The sequence below is a fragment of the Neopsephotus bourkii genome, unplaced genomic scaffold, assembly GCF_033783945.1.
Source record: "Neopsephotus bourkii isolate Nb327-2 ecotype Australia unplaced genomic scaffold, CSIRO-AGI_Nbou_v1 NB_1542, whole genome shotgun sequence".
Taxonomy (NCBI): Eukaryota; Metazoa; Chordata; class Aves; order Psittaciformes; family Psittacidae; genus Neopsephotus; species Neopsephotus bourkii.
In genome coordinates, this window is record NW_026902018.1 from 1 (window position 1) to 26,510 (window position 26,510).

The 26,510-nt window shown below is 36.8% G+C and overlaps 1 pseudogene; it reads left to right on the forward strand.

Annotated features, from left to right (window-relative positions):
• The first annotated feature begins 106 nt into the window (after positions 1–106).
• Positions 107–25,816, forward strand: LOC133221743 (kinesin-like protein KIF20B; annotated as a pseudogene).
• Positions 25,817–26,510: the final 694 nt, after the last annotated feature.

The window sequence follows — 26,510 nt, forward strand, 5'->3', positions numbered from 1 at the left end:
TATTGTGCTAAAATAAACAACTTTGTTTCTAAGCAGCTGTACTAATAACTTCTTAGCATCTCATACTGGGTAGCTTTTATCTGACTATGTTTTTCCTACTATACAGAGAGTGCCTTTCTCAGGAATGAGAGCGGCTTGAAGAGGATACTGAAAGACGTCTGGAAATCTTCAAGGAACTTGTAAATGATTATATTGAAAACACAGATTAAGGATATAAAGACAGGCCTGGCAGTGAGCAGGCTGAACCTCTGGTACTTTTACCTTTGTACACCCCCTAACCTGTGCCCCAACATCTCTTCTAGTAACTATCCATTATGGCCATTATGTTTTGGGGATTAGAAGAGTGGTTTTGAAGATTATGTGCTGTGTAACTGTATTCTCAGCAAGATGTATTTATCCAATTTAATAGCAGTTGTTGAGCCTTGGGTGGGTGTGCTTTTAGGCATCTTTGGGGTTTTCTGCATTCTCTGTTCTCTTGCTGTATTTAGTCAATGTTCTCCTTGGGTAAAAAAAATACCTGCTCTTACACTAAGTTCGGAGGGGATGTTTTTGTGGTGATGTGAAAGGGAATGTGATGGGTCATTAGATGTTTTCAAAAAAGAAGAATAGCTATGACTTGATACTGGAGAGTTGTGTGTAAAGGTGGACAAAAACTGGCAATCAAAACAGCTGAAAACCCAAGATGGTTTTGAAGCGAGAATTAGCTGTACTTGTATGTTTGAATTCATAATGGTCTTCCCATTTTTCTGTAGAAATAACGACTACTGGGTAATTATTTGCCATTTCTAAATGGATATAAATTATCTTTCAGGATGAAAACCATAGCATTGGGCCTGGTACCTACACTGATCTTGAGGGCGTTGTTGCTTCCCTGCAGGATGATGTTGCGGATATCAAAAAGCAAGCAGAAGAAGCACACACGTACATTAGGAACCTAGAGGACCAACAGAAAGTTATAGCTTGGCTTGAAAAAGAACTGGGAAAAACTACCACTGAGCTAACTAAGACCAAAGAAGAGCTGGCAACAAAAAGCAAGGAACTAATCAAAGCTGAAGGAGAGCTGGCAAAGAAAAGCAAGGGTGAGCCAGGTGTAACTGTGTGAAAGGCAAAAACAAGAAAGGACTGACTACTGACTATGCTCCATCCCTGGTGGTGTTCAAGGCCAGGTTGGACGGAGCCTTGGGTGACACGGTTTAATGTGAGGTGCCCCTGCCCATGGCAGGGGGGGTTGGAAGTAGATGATCCTAAGGTCCTTTCCAACCCTAACTATTCGATGATTCTAAGTAGAGCAAATGATCCAGTTAAGCAGGATTTTGGAACCAAATCATATATATCAAGGTGGTAACCAATTGTTTTATGTATGTTGAGGTTGAACAATTTCACAGGTCTTGGTTATTCCATTTTTAAGACTACTTAATTTTTATCAATTGCAGGCTTCTGAATCGTGGGGTAAAACATAAAATTGAATCTTGATTTCATGATGTTGTAGTCCCGGCACTTTACATTTTGCTGATGCACTGTTTCCAGGTACCCTGTGGAACGTTCATAGAGGAAAAAGTAACAATACCTTTTAATACAATTTCACCAGAAGTCTCTTGGCATGATCTGTATTTTATATGGGTTGCAAGGCTCAATTCTGTTTAAAAGAAAAAAAAAAATAACAAACAACTAAGCAACTTCTGAAATGTCTTATATGTCAACATGGAAATAATCTATTCAAAAGCTACTGAGTTACCAGAAGACCTGGAAAAAATAGACTAATAAGTAAACTACATATTGACTGCTTATTTGATACAGACTTTTCTTGTTACAGACATTCAAACACAGATGATAAAATTAGCTGAGACGTCTGAGCAGCTTAAAGAAGCAGCTGAGGTAACTTTCTCAAGAAAAACTTGTGCAAAATGATGTGGTTTAATACAGTATTCCAATAGCTTAAAATTCCATTACGACTGATATTGCTTCCAAGTAGTTGAATGATTTAACACTGACTGAATTACTGTTCTTTCATTTCCAAGAAAATGAATACACAGAATGAAAGGATTGAAGTACTAATGGACATTGCGGAGCAAAAAGATGATGCTATTATGAGACTACAAGATTTGATACTCCTTTTTGAAGAAACCATAAAAGACTATGTAAGTCTTGGGCGTCTCAATTTTCCTTATACAAAGATCTAAATCTATCTTAATACTGGCTTAACCATTTCAGAAAATTGAATTTTTCTCTAAGGAATTGATGCTTGCTTGTTTGAAGGTAACCCGCCTGGACACGTTCCTGTGTAACCTTATCTAGGTGTTCCTGCTCCGGCAGGGGGATTGGACTAGATGATCTTTTGAGGTCCCTTCCAATCTCTAACATACTGTGATACTGTGATACAGCAGCACATACCCTTTCAGGGAACGTAAGTTAACTCACTGCTTCCAAGGATTCTTCAGTGGAAAGAGGAAGATCTGTATGATAGTAAATATAAGCCAGTGTGCGTCAGCATATGATGAAACACTCAATGTGCTAAAGTTCTCAGCCACTGCACAAAAAGTAAGTGTGTAGTATTTCATCTTGTGATCAGTACTTCTGATTTGCATTTAAAGGGCAGGTATTCTCACTTGTAAGAATAAACTTAGTTGCTGGATTTTTGTCTCATTGCAATCATATCTTCTAATTACTCTTAGTCAGGCTTTACCACTTTGCTGAAATTCTGCAATTCCTACAAAATGTCCAGCCTAACAAGACACTTGCTGTATTGGGAAGAAATTCCCTGAGAGCTAGGTAGACTTTTTTCTGTGGTCATGATATGCTCCCTCTTAGGAGCAATTCTAGCTGCCCATGTCCTACTGCCATCTTAATTTGAATATTGCTCACCTGAAATATTGATAAAATAGGTTGAGCACCAGAGTTTGAAAGGTCATCTTTGTGTCCATAGAGGTTTCAGCGGGCCGGTTGAGGGAGGTCCAGGCCTTTGGCATGTGGGCTTGTCTAAGCAGGTTAAGTACAACGTCAGAAGGAGCAGACTGTAGGGGTGATACAGCTGTTTAAAAAATAGAATTTGTAGGATGACATTTATGTAATGCAACTAGAAACCCCAAGTATAGGAAAAATAAATATGTTGGTGTGTGGGTTGGCAACCCTCTTGTAGGTTGTTCAGCTTGTGAAACTTGGTGTTCCTAGGATCAAAAGAAGGGTTAGATTATAAAGTGACTTTTTGGTACCCTAGCTGGGAACTGGTCTAAGTAGTGACTCTGAACAGAGGATAGTCTCGGGAGGCCTATAGGAAAGTGCCAGTAAAGGTTTAATAAATTACTGGTGGCTTTGTTCTTTATTTTCTGGGTAGGTCTTTGTTACGGATGCATCTGTTCTTCCTCAAGTTCAGTCATTTGGCCAGAAATCAGCAAAAGAATCATCACTGCTTGACACTAAAATGCCAGTCCCAAGGAAAAGAACTACTGGCTTAACCATTTCAGAAAATTGAATTTTTCTGTAAGGAATTGATGCTTGCTTGAATGGTAGCAGGTGAGTTGGCATTGAAAGGAAAGTTACAGCGAAATGTGTGCGGGGGTGGGGGGTGTGGAGAAATGGAATTTTCAGAAGCAGTGATCTGGAGTTACTGGGCAACTGGAGATGAGACTTTGAAAAGGCACTCTAAGGAAAAGGGGGTGGGGGTGGGGAAACTAAACTCAAAGTGGGAGGACTTAAATAGTAGGAATAGAGGGATTATGTCACTGTCCTTACATTTGCCTGACTGGAAGAGGAAGAAAAGGAGGTTTTGTTGCAGTAGAAAGTCAAATTTTATTTAACAAAAGGTTAATAATGTGAGAAGGGTAGCGATTGCATAAATTAGTAAGAAAAATCAGTGTTTCTCCCACCACCACCTCCACCATGCACACACCCTTTTAAAGGGAGGGCATATGAATATATTGAACAGAGTTTTACCTGGGAGTGGTTGGCCAGGGTATCTCTGCTTTTGATGTGATTAATAAAGCTTACAACTGCCTAGTCTACTACCACCTGCTGAATATCAAGACTAGCTTGGCTAAATGTATACTGGTTTAAAAAAAAAAAAAAACACAACAAAACATCAGAATCTGCATTTAGGGTTGGTTTGTTTTTTGGTTTTGGTTTTGGTTTGGTTTTTTTTGAGCATGATGTCCAGTAACCTGAAGTAGTTCTGAGAACCCTTCAAATTAAACTTAGCTGGGGCTCTGACCCATTTCTCTCTCTCACTATAAACTTAAGGCTTTGATATACTTAATCTTCTGCTCCCTTTATTGTCCCACAGCAACTCAGCTATTCAAAAGTGTGAATGTTCTGAGTGTAAGAGTTTTGATGACTCTAATCTGTCCAGTGTTTCTGGAGAGTGTGTGGTGCGAAACTTAAAACGGCCACAAACCTCAGCCTGACTAGATTTCCTTTTTTCTTTTTTTTTTTTTTTTTCATGGAAGTACTTTAAGATGAATAATTGGGCCTTGGTAACCAGCATGGCTTGTTACTTCTGTCCTCTTGAAAGTAAAACTTCATTCTTAATCAAACATGCAGTCTAACTGGGCTTTTAAGTTACTTCCAAGTATGACAAGGAAGTGATGAATTTACAGAGCTGACTATTTGCTGTTTGTACAAATTAGGAATTCAACTCTTTTGACACTGGACACTGCTTTAGATGGGAAGCAAACTCCTCTTACATGCAAGTCTTGCATTTTGTAGTTTACTAGTTTCTTGTTATGCTTCTGTACTTCAGACAAGCGCAAAGCTTTGCCCTGTATCTGAAAGCCACCTGCATTTAAGTAAGTGATCTATAACTGATTTGTTCCTCTTACAACCCCTAATCATATTAATTTTGTAAAAATACTTGGTTATAAAAGATTAATAAGCTTTTCAAGTGCTCACTTTGTAAAACTTAAAAGTAATTGATCTTATTTTAACACAGGACAACGCTGTAACTAGCCTTAAAAGAATGGCAGAAAAGAACTCTAACCAGGTGATTGAAAGCAGTCAGTTCAAGGATTGTGAAGATACTGTACTGGGAGTGGGAAGGAAACGCTGCTTTGAAAATAGGCCTACTGTGGAAGAAGAGCCACCTACAAAGAAAGGTACAATTTCTACCATCACTCAAGAGGGGGCCTCCCAAAAAAACTTGATTAATATTCCAGAACAGAAACTAAAAGTTGTGAAGCGTAAACATTGCGTTATGAAGAGAAGACCTACTATGTTAAACTGTAAATGGAAGTAACTTGTGTAAATTTCATCTGTCTTGCAGCAGATCCTATACAGTGCACTCCTAAATGTTTAAAATAAAAGTTAGTTTTTAGACTTGCTCTTTTTCTCATCTTTTTATGGACTTGCACACTCAGCTGTAGTTCTTCAGAAATTTCTTAACATCTGGTTTTGTACAAAACTTGCTGTTGATGGACTTCTGGGAAAGCAGCAGCTCCCACTCAAGTTGTTTTAAAATATTCTAAGCAATCATCAAAGGGGTCTGTCAATGACTGTTTTCAGTCATACAGCACGTGCTGTTAAACCTTGCTTCGTTCTGAATGCGTGCTGTGAACACACCAGCTTTCGTCACCGTGACAGTGCTGGCAAAGTAGAGAAACTTTCTGTTTGAATGGAAGTAAAATTATTTCAAGTCCGCAGATAGCATATTTTGTGCAGCTCACGTTTGCACTTTAATCTTTTTGCTTTCCTTCCTTCATCTGTGAGCTTACTAGTTCTCTTAGAATGAGGTGAATAAACTAGCTACAGTGGAAGACCTTCAAGGGTGAGTGTGAAACTTAAAAGGGCACTGCACTTAAATTATCTATTTCATTAAGGTCTATTAATCAGTGAGATTTGAGCTATGGGACAGATCTTGTACAAATGGTATATGTAAGATCTGCCTGCATCTGAGTGACTTGATGACAGAGCTGGCCTTCAGTTTCTCAGAATTATGGCAAAGTACATACAAAAGCAGAATGAAGTGTCTTCCCTTTGTGTCCCTTACTTTCTTGCCTTCCTCCTGCAGAATAGATGCAAGCAAGAAAATGTTCTAGGCGAGGATAGGATAGAAAAATAGAAATAAGATTTAAAAAAATGGGAAGCAGAAAACATTTATGTCCATAAAGAGGAGATAAAACATGCTCAAAAGAGACTTGTTAAATTCACATGCTCACAGAAAACTCTGGCTACAGATAGTGAGTAAACCAAATGCTGGACTGTCATGTATCACACCCTACAGTGAAAGAACAAGAGAACACTAGATTGAGTAGAAGATCGGTTTAAGTTGATGGACAAAAGCATTTCATGCAGTGGGTAATGAACTTCTAGTATTTCCTGCCCTAGAAGGTAGGAGAGGCAGATGATTCTCAGATTCCAGGAATGATTAGACAAGCTAGCAGCCAATAGGTCCACACACAGACACTGAAATGGTTAAGCAGAGTTACACTGTCCCATATTCTTCCAATGCTCCCAATTGTTCTGTATAAGGGAAAGTCTGTAGGAAGTGTCTGGACCTAACAACAGTAGAAAAAGGCGGTAAAATACTAGGCTATGTCAACTGATGGTGTGTGATGCAGTGGGGCATTTGTCATTTGAAGTCTCTTTTATTTGAAGACGTATAAACGTCGCACTTATGGAAAGCTTCTGTCTCTGTACCAGATGCATGTCTCATTCAGCTCTGCTGTCTTTGATTAGGATGAATATTAGATCATAGCATGGCCATTAGATGGTGCCACCTATATAAGGGTGGGAAAAGCTCATCTAGACTTATTGATATACTAGACAGTAGTAGTTTTGTTATCTCATGACCGAAGCTCATCTAAACAACAATAGAAAAGGGATAGTACTCAAACAAAAAATTGACCATCAGTGCCAATTAATATAAGCACTGAGATTTTTTTTCTGTTGGGAAGAGCAGGCTATTCAGTAGTGTTAAATATGTATCTTTTGTGGGTGTTGAGTATAGAAGGCATCTGGTTTTAAAACTGAGTTGTTTGAAGCTCCAAAATGATGACTTTTATTAATATATGCTTACGTTTAACCATTCTTGTTAAATGTGCAATAGAACAATTTGTGCACTGTGATCATTTTCTCATAGTATTTAGATATACTAATGGCCTAAGACTGAAGTTTACTTTGGGAGTAGATAAGTTTTATCTTGTCTTGAACTTTCTGGTTTTGTACTCTTCTTTAAAACTTGCCTTCTATATTTTGGGGTGGGGCTTTTTCTTTTTAAGTACTTCCTACATAAAAACCTTCTGGAGTAAATATTGTGTTTTCTTGCGCTAGTATTTTACTTTGCTTGCATGGTTGTGATTGTCAGTACCATGCATCTAAATAATTTCTAAATCTTACTGTGAATGATCATACCCTACTCACTGTAGGTGTTGGGCTATGATGTGCCTTTTTTTTCATCTTGCAGCCTTACATCACAAAATGTATCTTAAGGTACCTTGGCACCTTTCCCTTTTAATGTGAACTGTGTAAAACTCATGTCCAGTGTGAAAATATGTAGCGTTTGGATAGGGAGAAAATTATCTCCCTACCTAGAATTTTTCATCTTGTAGGATTCAAAAACATGGCTTTACAAGCCAAAGTAAAGCTGCTGTTGTGTCTGACCTAGCAGGAGCACTTGATATATGTCTAACTAGAACAGAAATTTACAGAAAAGCAGGAAGGAAAAATGTCCTGTGGAATTTGATCCCTCGAAAAATAATAAACCCAACAAAGTGAAATCAGAACCTCATTTGAGATGGAGAACACTGTTGCTAATGTTTCAGTATCACTTATTGTTACTAACTCTATAAAACTTGTTGGATCTGTTTGGAGGATGCTTCTGTGCGGTGCCTATTTACTTAATCCTTCCAAAGTAAGATGACAGCCAAATTCCACCTTGCTGTAGTTAACAGTACTTGCAAGAATCCTCTGTCAGGCTTGATTTTAACACTAAAACATAGAATGTATGCTACTAATTAGACACTGCTGGATTCTAAAATGCTTGTGTGAAGCATAGCTGGAGTCAGTTTTGAAGGTGGTGAAATGTGTGTTATTTTAGTTAGAATTTCTCATTACTTGGGGGGGGCAGGGAACTGGCTGAAGCTAATAAAATATTTATGAAAACTTGTGGTTGGGGTGGAACATTTCACCCATCTTTCTGGGAGAACTTTACGTGCAACATATTAAGTGCATGTGTAAATAGTTATATGTCGTTTAGAAACCAATTGAAAAGAAAGCCCCAACACTAAGCAAAACCAACTCATGCTGGATTTTTAGCTTAACTTTTAAAGTTAAGAGGATAGCAAGTATGAGTGAAACTTCTCAGAAATGTATATGACATAGCTCTTCTAAACATGGTATGAGTGGTTGCTGGTTGTATTAACGACATTGTTGAACGGGCGAAGGTGAAAACTAGATATGCCTGTGAATGGTATGTAGCTCACAGATCTCACTGTATATTAGTAAAACTAGAAAGGCCTTTCTACTAGTGGTGCAGAGCAGGGGGCTGGAATAGAGCCATTGGAAAAGTATTAAGATTTCTCCTGCTGCAAACTTTCTAGAAGCCTAACAGGCACCTATTGCATTTTAAATTAATCAGAGGGCTTTAACTACTTCAAGACAAAAATGTCCAATGATATGGGTAGATGCTCTCTCCCTGGCAATGTTCAAAGCCAGGTTGAACAGTCTGGGGTGATAGGGTCTAGGGTGAGGTGTCCCTGCCCATGGCAGGGGGGTTGGAACTAGATGATCTTAAGGTCCTTTCCAATCTTAACCATTCTATAAGGGTGTGGCTTTCAGATGGTGACTGCATTCTGTATAGTAATTGCCATCTGGTATTGCTAGTGACTTGTACTATCTGTTTTAACCAGCCTGACCTGTATGTTGTTTTTCTTGTTTAGGAGATACAAAGGAGAGTTGGGAATATGACACTCTAGAGCAAAAGAGAACTGAATATTTGAAAACAAGTACTTCTGAGAACCTTGCAGAAATATTAGCACTGAGGGAAAGAAATGAAACCTTGGAAGGTCAGCTAGCTGCACTTGAAGAAAAGAATAAAGAGTTTAGCGAGCAGATAACAAGCTTGCATCTCAAGCTTTCTGCTTCTGAAGAAAGGGCTTTTGGCTTAAGTGAAGAACTTAAGCAGCGTCAAGCTGATTATCAGAAGATTGCTTCTGAATTGGACAAACAGAAAACTATAAATAAGGAACAAGAAGGAAAGATTATTCAGCTAAATAATGAAGTAGAAAGTGCAAAACAAAAGTTAATTGATGAATTGTCACAAATTAAAGCAGTGCTGTCCAAAGTAGATGAGTTGTATAAATGTCACTCACTAGCTGAGTCTTACACTATGGATATTGATTTTGTTAATCTAAAAGCTTCATTAGACTTTCAAAAAGGCAAACTAGAGAGAGCTCAAGTGAGTTCTGTATGCATGCAGTCCCAAACTGCTTCTGCAGAAGATCAGAGATGGGAGGGCTCCTTTCACAGCACTGTTGAAAGCATTTGGGAAGAATGCAAAAATATTATAAGGGTTTCTTCACAAAAAAGTCAGCGGATTCAAGAACTACTTCAACAAGTTGAAGACTTAAAGAAAGGACTTGATGACTCTGAGAACTGTAATAATCAACTGAAAATAAATTAAATGAAATTGCAAATCAAGATCATCAGTCCTTAAAGGAAAAAGAACTTATGAGTCAGTTAGAAGAGCAAATTCAGAAGAAAACACAGGATTTTGAAAAGCAGGCTGCAGAAGATCGCAGAGTAATTGCCGAGCTCAAGGAGGAAGTTACCACCTACGAGGAAAAAATAAGAGAGCTTGAATGCCTTTTGGAGGCTTTTAAAGCTAAGGATGACAGCATAGAAAAGTTAGAAGAAGTACTCAAAGAAAAAGAATCTATTATTTTAAATCTAGAGACTAGTACAGTAGCTCTGCAAGAGAAATGTGCCAATTCAGACCTAACCATTAAAGAACTAAATGATAAAGAAGTAAATCTGAAGGAGGAAATTGTGCAGTTGATGAGCAGTTTGGAGAATATGAAATGCTGTCTTGAGGAGAAAGAGAAAAATGAGGATGAGCAAATACAATCTATAGAACTGTAAGTAAATACTGAGAACTTCTAGACCTTTGAGAACAGACTCAAAGCTACTTTCTGTGAACATCAGTTTATTTTGACATAACACTTGCATGTTTATCAACTTTTTGAACCAAACTACTTAAGAAGTCTTAATACACTACTTGCATTTTACAGTTGCATATTCTGCTGCCTATGTTTTCCTCACCTGTTTGTATATTCTTTCATAATGATGCATCTAAATAATGTGGAACTACTGTAGGGAAACTACTGTAGGGAAACAGGAGCATGCAAGGAAATAATTCTTTGGGGATCTCTAATATTGTTATATTGCATACACTTTCTAGAGGAAATAACATAGTTTAATGTTATATCCTGTAACTTGTCTGAAAGCAGGTAATATTTTCTTTGGAAAGGACTGAATGTTAAAAAGAAAAAGAAGGAAGTTAAAAAAAAAAGAAAAGAGCTTAGGGAGTAAACAGCTGGTTTTGTTGATAGCTATTCTAGGTGAACAGAGACTACTATAAAACCTTGAAGGAATAACAGGTTTAGAAGGATAGCACTTTCCCCAGCCCCTTCTACTTTTTAGATCTTTAAGAAATAAGAGCTTAAATGTATCTGACAGACTATATTTGCTATATGCTAAGGCAATTGCAAGACAAAAATAGCTTCAAGATGTTACGTAGCCCTTCTCCTTACTAGGGTTTCTTTTGTGCCATATTTGTAGGTACCTGCATGTACTCTGATGCACAACTTAACATGAAGGTCTGGGGATCCCCCACCTTGAAAGGTGTTTCTCCTTTTGTGTGGCCTTGTTTTGTATCTTCAGCTATAGAATCTAAAAAACCTTCTGTTAGTTTTAAAGTAAAAATCCAAGGTGTCTTATTGTAAACTTTTAAAAATAAATATAATTTAAAAATTAACTCATCAAACTTCTAAATTATTTTGTAGCCTGTGTAATAGCAGGACTTGTTGCAATGTTATTGCTTTTTCTACTTTCTTATTTTTACATATTTTGATCCTTACAAGGTCTGGTATGTAGGTATCAAGTTGAAACTTACTTGATATTAACCTTGTTCCTTTTCTTACTTTGTAAGGACACCTAATGATAAAAATGATTGCTCTGGTCTGCTTAAAAATAAATTGCAGTGTTCAGAAGTGAATCTGATCAGTTTATTACTTCAGGATCATATAATAAGCTGAAATCCAAAAGTAAAGTTGTAAGGCTTGGCATCAATCTGATAAATTTAAGGTTTTTTAATGAATAAAAACAGCATAGAGCCTGAGTTAATGTGGAAAAGGTGTTTCTCTGAGGTATATAATACTAATGTCATTTACATCTCTTAATTTTGAACACAAGGCTACGTAAAGATCTTTCTGAGAGTTCTGCCCTTGTACGGAGTTTGAAAGACTTGCAGAGGAAAAAGGAAGAATATACAGATTTAATAATTAATACACAGATTAATACAGATTTAATAATTAATACACAGATTAGTACAGATACTGAAGGGGGGGTGTAAATTTTGTTCGTGTATTTGAAAAAGGTTTGTAAAAACTATGGCTAATCTGGTTATGGAGGAGTAAATTATAAACATAATCTTAATGACAACAGTAGCCTTATGTTATTCGCGCTGACTTCAAAGGGTGATGCTTCACGGGGAAAACACTGATACCTGGAAGGAGGAGATGGATTATTCAGAAAAAGCAACTTTTAAACATTTGAGTTGCGTTTCCTGTTAAGGTGTGGAGAAGAAAAGAAAGCATGGAATTGCTTTAATGTTAATTGTTAGTATTTGCTTTTCAAGCAGCAGGATGTCTTAGAACCTCATGGGATGTTACAAGAACTTAAAATCCAAAAGACTGTTGAAGAGTTTGGTTTGAAAATTAAGACTTCAATGTCTTCCCCAGCAGCCTATAATTTGAGGACCTATTCCTACTCAACTTTCACTGTATAATCCCTTGTTTGAGAAATAGCAAGGAAATGAATTTGTAGCTTGATTAGGTTATTTCTTGACAGGTCATTTTTGTTTTGTTTCTTTTGTGTTTTGGTTTGTTGGTTTTTTTTTAACCCCCTGCCCCTGAAAATTTAGCTGTTTGCAGACATTTAACTCTTAATTAAAATAATTAGTTATTTAGTAACTTACAAAGGTTGTAAGAGGCTTATACAAAAAGCTAGCTTTCCTTGATGTCTTTGTGCATTGTTACAGGTGGGTACAATGCAATCTGAGGAGAAATCACTGAGGAGCAAGGTTAATGAACTTCAGAAAATTAAAAACCAGCTTAGTGAAGAATTAGAGATCAAACAGCGCACAATTCTGCAACTTAAAAAGGTTGGGGGTTTGGATTTTTATTTTTTTTACTGCTCTTAGTTTTGGGTTTTTTTGTTGTTTTTTTGATGAATCCTTAAACGGGGCAAGCAGAAGGAGAAAGCTTACAGAAACTGGAGTAAAGATAAGAGTTAGAAATAATTTTAATAGGTGGATAAAAGATGCTTAAAGAATTTCTCACTGCATGCCACTGTCAAATTGTTTTTATATAATCTGCCTAATACTCAATACTTGCAGATATTCTGATTAGTGACACATAGATATGTTAGTAGTAACATTTTCCTCTAAACCTTTTGGGGTTTAGTCAACTTGAATGCTCCTTAACACCACATAAAAAATTTATGCTGGACTGTTTTTCTTAAATGCCTTAGGAGCAGTTGAATAACGAGAAGCTGGAAGAAATCTCCAAAGAGTATGAGAAAACATGTAAAGGTCAGAAAAAGACAGTTTTATTGCTTCTCCCCTTTGTGGAATGGCAACATAATGAGTTGTCATATTGTTAATGAACTTGAGACAGTTTTATATATTTATATTTTAAAAAAACCTGGGAGCTTCAAACAGGGCATTAAAAATATAAAGTCAAGAACAAAATTTTATTAAGGCATTGTTTGCAGGTATGTTTGAAAGCAGTCAGTCTCAGATTAAGAAATATGAGCTCAGAGAAAGTGTGAATTTGCTGATATCAGTGTCAGGTTATTAAATGTTGGTATTTATTAGTCATTTTAACAAATTGGAACACTGAAACACTAACTAGCACAGTAACAGTTTCTGCAGGCTTGACAAACATCCAGCAGTTGAACAATTATTAGTTTCCTATATAATACAAGACACAGACTGATGTTAAACTGAAATGTTTGCCTAAATCAAGTTCATGGAGTCACTTAAGAATTTTGGATTCAGATAGTTCAGTAGAGTTGCATTGTTTCTAATAGAGCTTTTGATCCTGGGCAGTGAGGAGGGAGAGGGCTTGTCCTGGTTTTCTGCTGGGATAGAACTGTCTTCCTAGTAACTGGTACAGTGCTGCGTTTTGGCTTTAGTATAAGATTAATGTTGAAAACAACAAAACATTGGTGTGTTAAGTAGTGGTTTCTCATGGATCAGTTAGTGATGAGGAGCACAAGAACTTGGGAGGGAGCACAGCCAGGACAGCTGACCTGAACTAGGTTAAAACATGATAGGGCTCATTTGTAAATATTTTTCAAATCTTCACATCTGTGTGCAAAGGAAAAAATAATTGAAGATATGCAGATGACATTAGGAGAACAAGAACAGACTCAGATTAAACAAGAAGTGATGGAAGCCAAACTAGAAGAGATCAACAGATTAGTTTTGGGTAATCTATGGAAAGGGAGCAAGGAGGCAAAATTATATTGGATCTATTGTGATTAGATGCTTTAAATTTATGGTTTTATTTGTTGACTGCTATTTAGGCATTAATTTTATGTAATACATAAGAAACTTCTAAGAGTTAAAGGCTCTGTTGTCCCTTTGCAGTCACAGCTGATAAATTCAAGGAACTTTAGAATAAGGATGTGAATGTGCTCAAATATGCATTTAAACTACATATTATATAACCTAATTTTGTGTACTGACTAGAACTGGAACTATGGAAGCAGAAATTTAGAGAGCTGAATAACCAGAGCAATAGTGACTGGCAGCAAAAGATGAGCAAAAATGAGGAGAAAAACAGAAGTGAAAATGAGGAAATAATGAAGCTGCAAAAAGAGCTGAAGATAAATATGGTGATGTAATTCATACTTAGTTTTAAAGCCATAACTTTCATTTAGAAATCTTTTTTTTTTCTGTGTCACTGTCTTCAAGAGCTAGGGCATCATATGGCAAGTTGTTGCACTAGTGAAGGAAACCTCCTCTAGAAGCTGTTTTACACCCATACAGCAGTTTGGATGCGTATCTTTGTAACATATGGCATCACTGATGCCCTGTAATGAACTGCAGTCGTCCTTATATTATGCTACCATAGATGTCTTTCTACAGCTAGGCTTCTCTTACAGTTGTCTTAGCTAATCTAACTCATGATAGCTATTCCAAACCTCTTTCCTGTCAGTTGCTTTGGCAACTAAATCAGACTTTCAAGATCTTGCACTTGCTGTACGACCTGTAACCCCTTCTTGTTAGGTTGAGGATTTAAACTTAATTCTCATTGGATTAGAGAGGAGATTTCCCCTCTCTCCCCACAAGTGGCTATTCGGGTGCCTTCTGTTTTATGTGGGTGAATGTCTGACAAGAGCTTTGATTGTGATAGGAAAGGAGGCAAAGTTGCTGTGGATTGAAGCGACATTCTTTGGTATGCTTGATCTCTGTCTACCATTCAAACTGTACCGTACTCTTTGCCTTCCAGTCTTGAAGTAGAAGTAAGTTTTCTAACATGTCCTGCAAGGCAGTGTAAAAGATTGGGAATCTGTAAGTTGAGAGTCTGTTTACTGGTGTAACTTTTATAGTGTGCTCACTCGGCAAGTTTTTAGACGAGAAAAAAAAGTTCCCATGAAGATGCGTCAGTCTGAATAAAACTTGCTGAAAATTGTTCATTTTTTTTTTCTCCCAATACGGAGGAACATATGAGAATGTAGTACTTGCACTTGGGAATATGCTGGAGTAAAACTGTTAGGATTTTTATCTTTTGGAAAGAAATCCGTTTAATGGTAATCTGGATTTTGAGATTTTTATTTTGTCTTAATCTCTACCTGTCGTTTTATTTCTGGTTTAATTAAAATAGGAAAATGAGGCAAAGTATCAAAGTGATAGAAAGAAGTGGCTGGAGGAGAAAATGACACTCATACATCAAGTAAAAGAAGCTGAGATCCTTCGCAACAGGGAAATGAGAAAATTTGAGAAGGAAAGAGAGCACCACGTAAAGAAACAAGCAGAAATTGTAAGTGACTGGAGGTCTTAGTATACTGAATCCTCTAGTGTCTTTAGCACAGAGCAAATCTCATGTGAAGTGTTAACAGTGTGGATGCTCGAGGGTAGTTGACCTTTGTCAAAATCCCCTCACTTTATCACATGGTGAAGCCTAGATGAGACCATCTTGTTAAGAAAAGGGAAGAATAGGAGGGTCACAAAATGAAAAAGCTTAATAGGTAATGGAAGTTAACATGCCTGTTCCTTTCTATCCTATCATCACCTCACTGAATTCTTCAAACATTATTTTGTGTGTAAAACACCTGTCAGTAACCTACACTTACGTGAATTGCTGCTTATTTGAAGCTAAGAAAACATACTTTGAAAAATAGGACTGTTTGTTTGGCTCTTTCCTAAAAGCAGAAGTTAACAAAAAATCTTTTGAGATTTAGAGTAAAAAATACTTAGTTAAAATGCTAGTGGCTTTGTTCCTGTATCAGTTTCAACTGAGAGTTAATAGCAAGGTAAATGCCTTACCTGTTCACCAGGCTGCATTATGGCTGTATTTCTTGAGTATCTAAAATTATGAAATGAATCTGACCAATCTAAAACTGTATTTGCATCCAGATATAGTTGGCAATGACTTTCTGGACCTGCAATCAGTACAGGAGGGTATTAGGAGCTTAAGATTACTTTAACGTTATCTGTGACTTTGCTTGCCTGAGACTTGCTCGCTCTGATTTTATTACTAACAAAGAGTATAAATATAGATGCAGATTTTCTAATTGAAGCGTAGTTTGCTTTTGTATTCTTTTTTGTGAAAACAGCTCTATGCGAGCTTTGTAGGATCAATATAGGCTTTCAAGTTTACTCAGGCCATAAAATAGTAATGCTATGTGAAACCAAACTATCAGAACAGTTCAGATAGTGCGTAGAACTGGTGCTCAATTCTAATCTTTTTTTTCCCTATTCAGGAAAGTCTTGCTGCTGCACAGCTGGCAGAAAAGGACAACAATCTTCAAAAGTGGCGTGAAGAAAGAGAGAAATTAGTAGAAGCTTTGGAAATACAGCTCAAGACTTTGGTTTCTAACACCACACAAAAAGATAAGGAAATAGCAGAACTGAAACAGGCTGCACTAAAGGATTTGGGAAAGGTTCTCTCTCTCTTGTTCTTGTGGGATTTTTTTTTCTTGTTTTCCTTTGTTATGCATTAATTCTACAAAACACAATACTTTTTGTGGTTTGGCTCAGTTTTTTTCTTCTTACTGTCATATTGAAGCCATTAGCAGCTCATTAAAAATGGAAGCTTTATGTTTGAAATTGAATTTGTAACAGTAACCAAAGTTTCAGAACATTTAGTAGTTTATTTAAAGTCTCTTTGATTCTTTGATTGCAAAGTTGAACTGGAGATCTGAAACAGTTATCATAGCTGCTGCTTTTTTCACAGCCCCAGGGACTTAATGATCAAGTGGGAGGTGAACTATTTATAACTTCACATAAGTAGAGTAAAATAAAAATTTACATTACATCTTCCCTGGGTGTTACATGACTTTGCTTCACTTTAAATAGTGACCACTCATACATGAAATTGTTGGCTTTTTGTTGGATAGCTGACTGGTTTAGCTTGCAGTTCTAAAACTGATGCTTCCAAGTAACGATGCTTGTGTGTATATTTTCTTTTGTCAGTCCTGCAATTTGTGGCATGTTTTGCTATGTTTTTTAGGCTAAGGAAACTGATACAGAAGAACTAAGGAAAGAGCTGGCTGAGAAAGATGACTTTATAAAGGAACTGACACAGCAGGTTAACCATGAAAGTCTTCTGTCTATGGCAGAAGTACCTTTACCTGAAGAAGGACAATCTGAAATAGATCAGACTGTAAACAAAGAGGTATGTTTGTTATGGAAAGTATGTACTAATTATAAGGTTTTAATAACTTTTGTTGTTTTCTCAAGATACGTTTCAGCAGCACTGGGAATCTGACAAAACTTATTGCTCGTACTTCTTCATACTTTATCTTCATTTCCGAGTTCTTGTTCATTCTTTCCATCTCCCACTTTTGCTATCAGAAATAGGGTACTTACATTAATAGAATACCATCTCGCGATACATTTATAGAACTTGCATGCCTGAGGGGAAAAGTAGTTACCTAACCCAGGTTCTAGAGATTTGAAGACATTGTAGTGCCATTCCAGTTTGATGGTGTTCAGGGAATTTCAGCTCAAAACTTTTGTGATATTGCCTATACTGTGGTAATAAGAGATGTTTCTGTAATAGGAGCTTCCAACCTATATGGGGGTTCAGAAGAACAAAATAGTATCCTGCATACCACAGAAAACCAAAACAATATTTGAAGTTTACGCAAAGAAAATATCAACTTTGCTTATTTCCGGAAGGAAAAATTGAAAGGCTTGCAACTATCCTGAGACTTCCAATTCTGACTGAACTCCTGCGTGTTAACTTGAACAGTATTTAAGGATATAGTTCTCCTCCTAAACTGAATTAATGCTGTGTGGCTCTACTGCTAGTTAATAGTGAACAGGGCTGAAAGTGGATTTCCTAGCAATCCCTCCTTTGGCTGCTAGAACATGCATTTCTCCTCTTGCTACAGAACTGGAATGCAAAATGCATCTCTTCATCTCTTTCCTGTCTACTGCCAAATAAGACTGTCTGGCTAGTTTCTTGCTAGTTCATCAGTTCAGCTAGTGCCATATAGATAAAGCTTGTGATGAATGAGGGAGGACAGAGTAGCTTTCAGAAGGGTTAGTGCTTTACACAGCTTTGTAATAACAGGTAAGAGAGCACCATATTTTTTTTTTTTTGCTATTAAAGTAGTTATTGAAGAATTGTTGTGAACATTTGGTGCTGACATATTTACCTCAAGGAAGTAGAGACAATATTTGTTCCTATGGGTAAGTGGAGGTGTCTAGGAGGATTATGATGTGAGAAACTTCTGTTGATGTTGAAGTGAATGGGGTAAGGTTTTGGGGGGGAGAAGGCAAATAATTCCTGGGAAACACATTGTGACAATAAAGAAGAAAAACTAAAGCATTCAAGGGGATATGTCTCCTGCCATTTAAGAAGAGGCTAAGAAGATGGCAGTCTGATGACGAGAGGTTAAGGCTACTGGAGAGTTATGGAGCTGAGGTTTACAAAATCATGGTTGTGGTGGGTAAACAAAAGCCAAAACTGCAAGAACTGGGCAGCTGTTGATGAAACTAATAGGAGATAATTTAAACAATTAAATAACTTATTCCTATCTGAAGCCACTAATGATCCTCTGAAAACAGGTACTATCAGCACTGAACAGAAAAACTTGTATTTGTAATCCGTAACTATATTGACAAATGGGTACTCTGAGGATTAGGCAAAGGTATATCCTTTGACCCCTCTAATGCAACAATTGAGAGTGCTGGGTGAGTATGGAGACAACAGACGACAAGGTGGCTGGGATCACACATTTTATCCCTCAAATAACAGCATCTCCCTTTGCCACTGTCAGAGGCAGAATATTGAACTAGATGGACTGCTGGTAAGACCCAGCAGGACATTTCTTATAATCTCTTAGCATGAATAGATTTTAGTGATTCAAAAATGTCCTGTTTCTTGTTGCCCAAACAATTCTAAAAGGTTTTGGGATTGGTTTTTTCATGAGGTTTTTTGGGTGGGTTTTTTTTTTTCTGTAAATCTTTCTTGATGATCAGATCACCTAGTTTTGTTGCTCTTGGTAGCAATAAAAGCTGCATGACATAATCATGTGAATATATCTGACCTGAATCATGTGTTCTTGAAAACTTACCTATCGCTGAGGCTTATAAGGTGGCTGATTATTAAGTAGAGTGAGGAAGTCCTCATCAGTTGAATTTGTCTTGAATCAGTCGAACCTTGTTACTCACACAGTTAATTTCTCTAGGTGTAGAAGGGGGAGGGAAAGCTCCCTGAAAACAAGCTAGAGAAAGACTATACTTTTCTCTCAAGCTCCTATTACTGCCCAGTTCCTAAAGAGCAGCAGAGTTAACATGAGTAACATCGTGTCAATGCTACTACTGCTAGCTGTGAAAACTGTGACTAGCTGTCTCTGCCCTTGAGGAAAATGACTTGCAAAGTATCAGGCTGAGTTCAGCAAGGAAGACTAAGTTCTGTGGTCATGCATGGAAGTGTTAACCTTTTAAAATTTAACAAAAGTTTTAGAAAATAAGAGTGAATTCTGCTGTAGCTGAAGTAGATTCCTTTGCTTTTATTAACAGTGTTCCGAAAGCTGACTGCTAGAAAAAGGAATGCTTGCTAAGCAACCCACTGGAGAAGGATATGTATTATAGCATTTAAGTCATAGTTATTTTAAAGCTTGTTTTCTTAAAACGTTCCTATGCTTGCAGGACCATTCTGAAATTGCACTTGACTCGTCTGAAATGTCTACAGAAAATGGAAAAAACAGTCGGTTCCCAAAACCAGAGATGAAAATCCAGGTCACACCTTTGCAACCCAGTAAGATGGAGGTGAAGGACCAGGGCGGCCCCATACCAGTTACAATTAAAATGCTCAAGCCAGGAAAGAAAAGAAAAAGTGAAGAGATGGATGAGGTATGCCCTAGACCAACTGACATTACGTTGTGCAGCTTTTCTCTAGTACTCTGATAATTTGTTAAAATCCTATCCTCCTGATTCTCACTGAGACCCAAAAGATATATGTAGGGCATACTTAAGCTTCTTCAAACATCATCCTGTCCTTCCCCCTGCCTGCCAAGTGAACGAATCTCTGGCCTGTGATGAGTAAGGTGATAGACTTCAGTTTATTCAGACCCTGGCCCCTTGTCTCCGATTTGCACTTTCTCTTCACCTTTTACTTTTCCCTCTCCCTACAAGCACCATTTGCTTCTGCCTCCAGCTGTGATATATGTGGGATTGCAGACCAGTTCTATAGAAATTTTTCTTTTGGTTTAGACAATTATTGATGTCAATTATAAACCCCTCTAATGGTCAATTACAAGTTAATTCTGTGCATTAAATCAGTGCATTTCAAAGTTTCAGGACCCCTTCCTTCCACTTATCCTCCAGCTTGTGTTCTCTTTGATCTTTTTGTACTTGAAGGGACTATGTACCAGCACCTGAACCTCCCTGTTTTCTGTAGGCCTTAATACCTCTTTAATTTCTTCAGTTGTACTAGATTATGTGCTCCAGCCCTCTTAATGTGCTGTGGTGTTTACATGTGGGACAAAGGCTCCACAGCAGTCCAAGGTGGTAAAAATCTTCAGTTCTTCTACCTGAACTGCATGTTCCATCCCTCTGCCTTCTATCAGTGCCCACACAGCTTTCTCTAAGACACTTAAGAAGGCCTTGAAACCGTAAGAGCACATTGTGGTGGTACTTTAATCGTACTTGTAGGGCTTATGAATCTCTATGCTTTTACGGACTTTTGAAGCTGACTGGTAAGTATGAGATTGTGGATGATTTGTCTAGGTAGTAAGTGGTGTTTTAGCGAGTGAACTTCTCTCAGCTGAAGAGTGAAGTGTCTGATGCTTTTCTAGCATTTCTCGCTCAATCATTCCCAAGTGATGTTTTTTAATCTCTAAATAAAATAGTTAAGATAAATAATCACTTCCATGATTACTGTGCAACAGGGCTTCAATAAACTCATTTTGTTAAACCTGTTAAAAGCTGTGTAAGTTAGTTCATCTGGAATTCAACACTTCATTCTGGAAGCATGTCCAGAGCTGATTTAAGTTTCTTGTGGCTTGAACCAGTTTTCTTTTGAGAGTAGTATTTTTTCAGCTTGCTGGCAAAGTAGGTGTAAAAATAACCACCATTCTGAAGGCACTGAAAAAGTACCAAACTTTTCCTACAGGTATTTAATCTCATGTAGTTATAGGATCATAGAATATTTAAAGTTTTTAGAGAAGATTGTTTTACCTATTCATTTAAATCCTTTCAGTGTAGTTTGTGTTCATACCCTTATGGGAGAACATTTAGCTAAGTAACTTTTCAATAACATGAAACTAAATTTTAAAGTATCTTATTGCTGTTCTGTTCACCCAAATATGACTCTTAAATATAATTTGTTATGCTAAATGGATTATAAAAGGATTCAGCAACTTTAACTGTCACAAGTCTACTGAAGACACAATTTGTTTTTAAATTGTCTGAAACAAAAGCATGTTGTCAGCAGTAAAAGTAAGGGATGGGGGGAAATCTGTGGTGTTCAACCACATACTGCGCATCTCCCTTTCTTTTTTTAAGAAGTGGTGTAGTTTGGGGTTGGAATTTTTGGGGGTTTGGGTGTGCTTTTTAAAAACCCACTTCTTTTGCTGAGACTCTCGATAATTAGCCAAAGAACAAAATTCTCTTTCTCTTCTGACACTGTTATGAGTTGGTATGGCTATTGGTTACCTGAAATCTCTTGGCAATAATGAATGAGATGAAAGTCATATTTTAATGACAGCTTTACACTATCATGTTAAGCTGTCAATGTCACTGACATGTTTTTATAATTGTCACTGTAAATCTGAATTTTCATTTTGATTTATTGAGTTAACTTAAATTTGTGTATTTGCGTCTCAAATGTCTTAAAGCCAGAAGTATAGGGAACAATGGAAGGAGGAAAATAATAAATGTCTGAATGGTTTGGCCACAGGTATTTCTAGCTCCCTTCCACAAGTCTGTTTAGCATTTAATTCACATTTGAATAATTACTTCTATCCAGTATTAGCCAATGGCTCCCTACTGTTATTCACAGCACTTAAACAGTGACTGCTTCTGTAATATAAATAATTGTTGGTTTTTTCTAGAAGAATCTTAGGTAAAATTTGTCATTTATTTTCTTAGGATTTTGTGAAAAGCGAGAACAAAAAAAATGCAAAACCTGCTATGACTAATTTGCCTTCTACAAGCAACAAGAAAATGGTTTGATTTTATTCTATTTCTGAAGTTAGTTTGGCCTTTTCTGTGAAGGTGGGCTTGTGAAAGGAGCAGACATATGCAGCAGTATCTTCTCTTTATCTATGTACTTGAATAGGATTCTAAACATGTTGTCTTCCTAAACTCAATATACTAACCAAAAAGAGTCTGTATTTATCAAGAATGTGTACTAGCTGCACTGTACAATCATTCATAGGGAATGACCTTTCATACTGAATATTGAACATACTATTAATATACATAATGTTATAGGCAATTCCTTTGAAGTAAAAGAAAGGTTTATTTCACCTATACGCATGAAAATTGTGAGGATTATTTTAGGCATTAGTAGTAAACTGGGTGGGTTCAGAGGATGGGTAGTGGATACATTTTCCCCACCAGTTTTCTCTTGTTTTAGTTATAACTAGAATAGCTGGTCTAATGAAATTGCCTACAACTTTGAATTTTTTTTTCTTTAAGAAACTGTTTTCTATATTTCTCATGCCCTTAAATGTATTTTGTGAAACTTTGACGATGTTTTTTAATTCTGGGTATAAAACAAGGCTGTTTATATTTTTTTGTTGTGGTAGGGTCATTAGTACAGTGAACAGAGGTGCCAGTAGGAAAACTCAGAATGTCAGCTTGAGAATAACATTATGGTAAAATAAAATGGAATTAATCTTTAAGATAAGTCAACTTGCAACTTAAGCAATGCTCTTGTATTTTTGTACAGATGTCTACTATACAGCTTAGAAAACCATACCCCTTAAGAAAGCAAGAATCCACTTCAAGTAAAAACTCTGCTAAAAAGAAAGATGGAAAGCTGCAAAAAAGTGGAGATTTCTTCCAAAGTTCTCCTACTATTATTCAGTCTAAAGGTTTGTACAGAACAAATAAGTCTCATTGCATATTCTCTGGGCATTGCAGAATAACTTTTTTCTACTGTAACCTATTAATACATATACTGTTCAACGATAAGTCTGCTTCATTAAGTTGCTGTTTTGTTTATGAAATAAAGGAGTCTGAACTGGGGCTTGCTATATTAAATCTTGCAGAGCAGAAAAGGCTGTCTTGATTGCAAAGACCACATGGTTATCAAGTTTAGGTTGTGAAAGATAAACTGGATGGAATGAAAGGATGCAGTGTGGAATATATGCATATAAATTCATCATAAAAGACATAACTGTTAAGCTCAACATGTTGGAGTTACTTTGGTTTTGCTTACAGTAAAACCAAACAGTTAAGGGCACTTTCAGGGACTTGTCCTGCTGCTCTAAAGAGAAAAATGAAGAGCTGAATCCAGATTCTAAATCTTACCTTGCTCTATAAGTGATCCCTCCTTACCCACACCCCACCTCCCCACCACTTTGTTTCTGTGGAAACTGTATTAATGCTTTTCTTTATGTACATATATGGGAGAAAAAATATAGTTCTACAGAACCTAAAGCTGGTGTCTTATGAAAATATTTGGAAGACTTCAATAAGCTGACTATGAAGCGATTAATGGATTTCACTAAGTTTAAGCATAGCCTTGGGAAGATTAACTGCTGGGACTTTCTACTAAAGAACATGTTACTCTTTCCTGTATTAAAACAGAATTTCTGAGTTACTGTGTTTAAAACAAAAATAAAATTAGCAGTGGGCACAAGGAATTGCGTGTGTTGAATTCTAAAAGACACAATTGTTTGGTTAAAACCAGATCAGTTGTTATTCGGTGTGGGTGGTTAAAATGAAGATCTCTATGCCAACTGAAAAACTTGACTTGCTACAGAGGACATCTTACCTGCTGTAAAACAGTCTAGATGGCGATCGTGGGATTTTTAAAACATTCCAGGCTTATCAGATTTGGCTCCATGAGGACAACATTGTCATCAATGTAAGCCAAATTCAGGTTACTCAAAATTTCACCCTGAAAATACTTAATTTGAGCAAATGAGGTCTAGTTTGTAACCTTTGTTATGTCCTGTGTTTTTCTCTTTTACATAACTTGCTATTGTTCAGGATGTCTTCCTTTCTAGCTCATAATACGCATACAGTCATCTCTTTATACAGCTAGTCCTGCCTTGGTAAAACTACAGAAATATCTAGAGAAAATTGACTCTACCCTGTGCTCCTGTCAGCACAAAGAAGTGTTAAGCCTGTTGTTCAACTTCTTTGGAATTGTTTATTTTCCAGTGAAATCTGACTCCTAATTGATTTTAAAGGACACCTTTAAATAGCACATTAAAGCTTTTGCACCTGAAGCTATGAAAACCTTCTTCCAGCCACAGAAAACTGTGGTAGTCAAATACCACATCTGAATTTTTATATTTAAACTTCAGACAATATCTCTTTAATTTTTAAGTTGTTTTTAGTAAAGCTTGCTGTATTCATTAGTTTTGAAGTTTACAAACACAGTAAGACATTGATTTATGATTAAATATTTTCATCTAGCAAAGAAGCTGATTGCAACAATAAGCTCTCCTAATTCTGCAGAACCAGAAAGCCTAAAAGAAAATGAGCTGAAGCCAAAACGGGCTAAGAGAAAGCTGTATTCAACTGACATTTCTTGCCCTCTAGATATCCCTGCTTCTTCGGTAAGTGATTACAGGTTACTGTTCTGTCCACTGTGATCTACTTCTGTAATTGTGATTTAAAATACGCTCTTAGGGGGACAGAACAAATCTGAAGGTCTAACCAAGTTGCAGAAGAAGTTTGAAAATATTTATCTATTTCTTGATTCTACCTACCCATTGCTTTTGGCCTCTTCTTCCTGCTGTTTTACTTTCTATGTCTTCTCACCTGTCCGTAGATTTGGAATAGCATAATTGAAATACTAAAGCTACAAAAGTCTGCAAGTACAATTAGCTTTGCAGGGCAAGTGAGCACCAAAGGTAACTTCCAATTCCATTTATGCTCAGCTGATATTTGTTACTGTAGGATGATGGTACATCCATGCTTTTCAAAGCACAGTTTAGATAGCCTTCTGTGTGTGCTTAAGTCAGCCTAGAACAAGTCTTCTAGGCCAGAGCTTGATTTATGACTTCTGAAATCCACGTAGGTGGTTTTGACAGTAACTATGGTTGCCCATAGCGAGATACGTATGCTATTGAATTTTCTGTAAATAGCATGAATGAATACAGCAGAAATGAAAATGTTTTTCACAGGAGGGTGAAGAAAATGGCAAATGCAAAGCAAAAGAAGCTAAGAAGCTTGGAAGTAAAAGGGAAAATGACAGACCAAATTCCAGGAAAGCAGAGATAGCTATAGGAAATTAAGATAAAAATGTTTTCTGAACATTTCCTGTTTCACAAAATGAGTATTAGAGTTTAGAAGTGAGAGCTGGTTTCAGATCACGTTTTGCTTTGGACTTCGGTATTTGTTTCAGAAAAAAAAAAAAAAAAAGTGATTTTGTATGTCCCTGGTATTTGTCACTTATTCTGATGCAATAAAAGAGTTTTTCTGTATCGGGGACCTCTGGCTAAAAGATAATAAGGAAATTTCATTCTGAAAACAACTTATGGGGAAAAATCAGGCTGCTGATAACATGGGTCTAGAAGTGCGTGTAATTTGACTCTGAAGAAATGCTGAGTAACCCTTGAAATATAATCTCTTTCAGATTCTTATAGAACAAAAACAGAAGGAATGCGATCATCTAATCATCAAGCGACGGCTTCCATCAAAACAAGCTAAATAATCTTGCAACAGCATGTTTGTATTTCCTTGGTTAGGTCGTATTTCTATTGTATTACTTCAGTTGATTGTACGTGGGAAATAATTGATACTTCATTATGCTCTGAAGTATGTATATAGATGTGTAGAATTGTTCTAATGTTATTAATTTTTTACTTCATTAAAACTGAAATGCTGTTCAAGAAAGCTTGTGTCTGAGTTCATTTTTTTTTTTTTTAAGGAATGGTGTCCTTGGAAGTGTTCATAATTTACCCATTGTGCAGGAAGTACTATGCCTGTGCGAAATGGTTGCCGGTATATCTCCGATTAGAAAAAATTGACTACACATCAAAACTTGTACATGGCTTTCTTTACTCTTCTCCTGTAGATTGTCTGAGCATGAAATGTCTCACTGTAAGGATAACGCATAGTTCAGTTCTGTAGATCCTGATTTGCAAGATCAGATTCTCATACTAAGTTGCTTCTCCAGTTTCTTGACTGTGAAATGGAGTTGTACCCTTACACTCTTCCATAAAGAAATACTGTTGTTTTTTTTTCTAAGTTGACAGTGACAAAGTGAGCCTGATTCACAAATCTTTCACCTCTTCCATTTCTTCAACTTTTTGTTTCATCTTCTGTTTGTGTGAGTGTGAACTCAGATTTCCTTTTTGTTAGCTCATGTTTGGTATTGCCATTTTCTTCCCTCTTTTCATTCTAACAGGAAAATGTAAAATCCAGGTATGGTCAG